Raw genomic sequence first — 4097 nt, 5'->3', positions numbered from 1 at the left:
GGGAAACCCGGACGCTGAATCTTTTAGTACTAAAACTATTTAAATCAGAAAAAAATTGCAAACGTTGCAAGAATTTTAATTTCTGGGTACACGGGTTCCCCACTGGTCACGTTAGGAGTAAAAAAGTCCCTCATGCTAGCCCCCCCTGCTGCTGTTTAAAATCTAATATCCAGAGTTGCCTTTCAACGAGTTCTGAGATGTCACTAATTTCTATCACTATAGATTAAGGTGAAAAAAATGAAATATTGTTTTTTGAAACCTGAAAAGGCACCCGGATTCTCCGTCAAGCACACAACTTAAATAAATAAATTGAGCAAACGGTTAGTCAACCGAGTTTGTTACGATTAGGTATTTTAAAATCAGGTTGGTTACAAGGTGGATTATTTCAAATCAAAGCATAATCAGTAAAAACCAATTAAAGAAACATAAATTTGGGTGCATCTAACAGCGTTTTCATGCCTTTGCTGTTAGCCCCATACCCAGTTAAATATTCACTAATAAATTCCATCAGAATCGTCTTTCGCGTTCAGCTTGGTTCCGGTGTTCCGTAACCGGTTGCATCATTGCATTGAATAAAGCTTGAATCTATAACACTAAAGATATCCAAATTAAATTTTTCTTTTGCAATAACTGAGTACTAAGCGCCCTATTGGAAAAAAACGAGACTGATTAAACATTTATTGATGTGCGATGAAAAAGTGTCTTATATTAAAAAAAAAACATTCCATTTTCGTACATTCACTAGAAATACATGGTCTTGAATCTTTTTCTTATGTCCTAAATACAGACTAACCGATTACAGATTAAGCTTGCTTTTGAATAAACAATATATATAACTTAAAGCTATGCAGAAAGTAGCGTAATACACAATCTCTTACACCTTTCTTTTTCGGTGTTGTCGTTTTGTTGTAGCTACATTGTTCCATCCTCTCCTCCCGCATCATCAGTAATCAATCCTCCAGCAACTAAAAAAACAGATAGTTTAATCATAAAACTTATTTTCAAACAGTAAATTGAAAGTATACAGGCATAATGCAATAAATATATGAGTTTCTTATGTCGTATAATTACTAGAAACCCTGAACTTTGTTTGAAGAATAAACTTTTGGTTTACAAACAAATATTCGCTTCGAACGCTTCGAAGGATTCAGAATTAAATTCTGAAAAAGATTTTAAAGCGTCATCATTGGTTTGGTACACTCGAATTACGGACTTACTGGTATCGAAATGATAGAAGCTATGTCAAATAAAACTATTCCCAACATTTAATAAAAATCGCTGCAATCCCCAAATGCTACAATAAGCTTTCTTCATAGTCAATTAGTAAGCAACTAAATTAGTTGTAAGATAAGTTCTCTTTACTTGACAAGTAGGTTGAAATCCATACGAATAACAAGCCCTAATCGCCAAAGCAAATAAATCCTAACAATTATAATTTCACATTAAAATAGTGTTGATTGATTAGCCACGCAAAATAAATAATTGATAATTTACTATAAAATACTTGAGTTACAAAGGAAACTTCGTGAGCAATAATAAAAGTGTTGAAAAAAGAGATATTGTTAACACTTTTATTATTGCTGACCAACAGGGCCGGATTTACGATTGTGGGGGCCCAGGGCCCAGTTATAGTGGGGGGCCCAAATTAAAACAAAACTGTTTTTCATCGTACGAGTTAAAAGCATTTATTTGATATTGAAAAATTACCAAAAATTTGTTAGAATTTTTTCTTAAGCTCTATTTAGAGTTCCAAGCGAAGTGAAAATCTCATACAACATGTTCATTTTTTCACGCTCGTGAAAAATGCAACCTGCAAAAAATTTCACTTCGCTTGGAACTGTAAACAAATTCGATCCAGCGAAATCGATCGTTGTGGATCTCATCTTTTTCACTTGGGTTTATTTCTTTCACGCATGCAAGCGCTAGTGAAAAAAGGAGCAGCAAGCGAAAACTTGCGTGCGTTTCTATTCTGTCAGTTGCAGCCAATTTTCACTTCGCTCGGAATGTAAACTCGTGAGTTTCACTCCACTTAAACTGTAAACTGCAGGGTGGTGAAATACCTGCGTGTTCCACAAACGGGTTTTCGCGACAGATTTCGCAAGCGAAAATTTACGCTTTTTCACTTGTCAAATTTTTCACTTCGCTTGGAACTGTAAACTATGCTTTACGAGTTTTTTTGCAGAAAACTTATTAATTAAATAATCAACATTCATCTTCTTCAGTATACTCGTACTCGAAACTTAATAATGCTAAGTTTGACTGCCTTTCATTCTTCACAGTCGCACGCAACCTATTTTTAATAAGTTTCGTCTTCAAGTTTTTTTCTTGATACCTGAAAAAAAACTACCGCAAGTTGAAAAAAAATGCGAAACACAGGCAAAAATTTGCACACAATTCGAGAAAGACGGCGCAAATATAAGACGACTCTGACAATAATAGAAACTAGGAAAAAACTACACACATCTGCAGGTCAATAAAATCTGCACACGAGCTCAGAAAATCTGCATTTTGAAAAGCACATCTGGTAGCCCTGATTCGGACAAGTAAGCAAAAGCAATGCATTAAAAAAAATGTGGATTATTTTCTTTCTTTGCTTTACCTCCCATGCGCGCTAAAGCTCTAGAGTTAAAGTTTGGCCGACTGTCACTGAAAAGTTCCAATCAAACAGTCAACAGTTTTTTCATCATAGTTTTAACATTGCTGATGTTCGATTGGAACGAGTTTTGACAGTTCGATTGGCGCTTTTAGTGACAGTCGGCTAAACTTTAACTCTAGGCGTTTAATGCGCGCTGGTTCGATTCAAATGGTGTGTTAATGTGTGTCATTCCAAGAGAATCCAAGGTGAACTCTTATGGATGTAGTTGTGATATTGGTGCTCGCGAAAAAATAACACTGAAGGAAAGTGTCAGATTGAAATGGTCTGTTCAAATTTTCTTACTGTAAATCGAACTTTTGATTAAATCTCATTTTTAAAAAGAAAAATCTTTTTGTCGATTTGTGGGGGCCCTGAAAATGTGGGGGCCCGGGCCCCCTGGGCCCCCCCATTAATCCGGCTCTGCTGACCAAGTATCTTTTTTACGAACTAATCGATGCAATACTCTTGTATAAGTGAACATTATATATTCAACTGATTCGACCAAATTGCGTTCGATCAAAAATACGATACGAAGCGTTCAAAACAAAAATATATGTAGATTTATACAACACAACATAATGATTGCATTCATATAGTTTCTCACCTACTCATCGCGGTCAAATGCACCATCTTCTTTTGGTGTGAATTTCATTGAAGTTCCTAAAAATGGAAATGTGAAATTATTCAAATAGGATACAACATAATGTAGTATCTACTTACCGTTATTTTCTAGAAAATGATATAGGCCAAATTCGTAAATTGAGGTAGCTGCCTTTCCTGACAATTCATTGCTGCGGAACCACAGTGAACGCTAGCTTCAGCGGCTTGTACCACGCAGAAGTAATTTCCTTTGATTGTAAAATGTTAACCATAGTTAATTGCTTGATTTTACTTCATATTTATAATTACCTTACTCGTGAACACTCAATCAAAACTATCAAAACCGATAAACAGAGACAAGCAACACAATAACACTGGAGTGCAGACAAAACTAATAAAACTGAAGACTGAATGATGGATGCTGACATGACCAGCGTTGCCAGGTCATTTTTTTTAAAATCTGGAAAAGGCAAAATAAAAATCTGGAAAAAATCTGGCAGTCATTTCGTGGGGTGAAAGGTTAGTTTTTCGGATAAAAGTCTTGGGGTACGCAAAATTTGAGGTGACAAAATTGTAAAATTTCGCGCCAAAATTGAAGTGATGACCTTTTTGCGGAACAGAGAAAATAAAATCTGGATAAAATCTGGATCAACCATGAAAAATCTGGATAATTGGACATCAAAGCTGTCTACCTGGATACATGTTTAAAAATCTGGATAATCCAGCTAAATCTGGATACCTGGCAACGCTGGACATGACAGCGACATAACAATGATCAGGGATGCCAGAAGATTTGAACTGAAGAGCAGCAACGAGTTTATGCGCAATTTTTAGAACATATACAAGAAGATCCATATTTGTT

At 35.5% G+C, this 4097-nt stretch overlaps 1 long non-coding RNA gene across 2 annotated transcripts; it reads right to left on the bottom strand.

Annotated features, from left to right (window-relative positions):
• Positions 1-647: 647 nt before the first annotated feature.
• On the bottom strand, positions 648-3662 carry LOC129731051 (uncharacterized). Of its 2 annotated transcripts, none has more exons than XR_008728964.1 (4): positions 3550-3662; positions 3356-3483; positions 3240-3295; positions 648-965 (listed from the first exon to the last, which is right to left on the bottom strand). It is a non-coding gene; the product is annotated as an uncharacterized LOC129731051 (long non-coding RNA). The 2 variants fall into 2 exon arrangements; XR_008728963.1 differs by having other exon boundaries at positions 3545-3649.
• Positions 3663-4097: the final 435 nt, after the last annotated feature.

Source organism: Wyeomyia smithii, chromosome 3 (assembly GCF_029784165.1).
Source record: "Wyeomyia smithii strain HCP4-BCI-WySm-NY-G18 chromosome 3, ASM2978416v1, whole genome shotgun sequence".
In the NCBI taxonomy this organism is placed as follows: Eukaryota; Metazoa; Arthropoda; class Insecta; order Diptera; family Culicidae; genus Wyeomyia; species Wyeomyia smithii.
The sequence above is the reverse complement of the archived record's forward strand: the minus strand, read 5'-3'. Positions and strand labels throughout refer to the sequence as shown.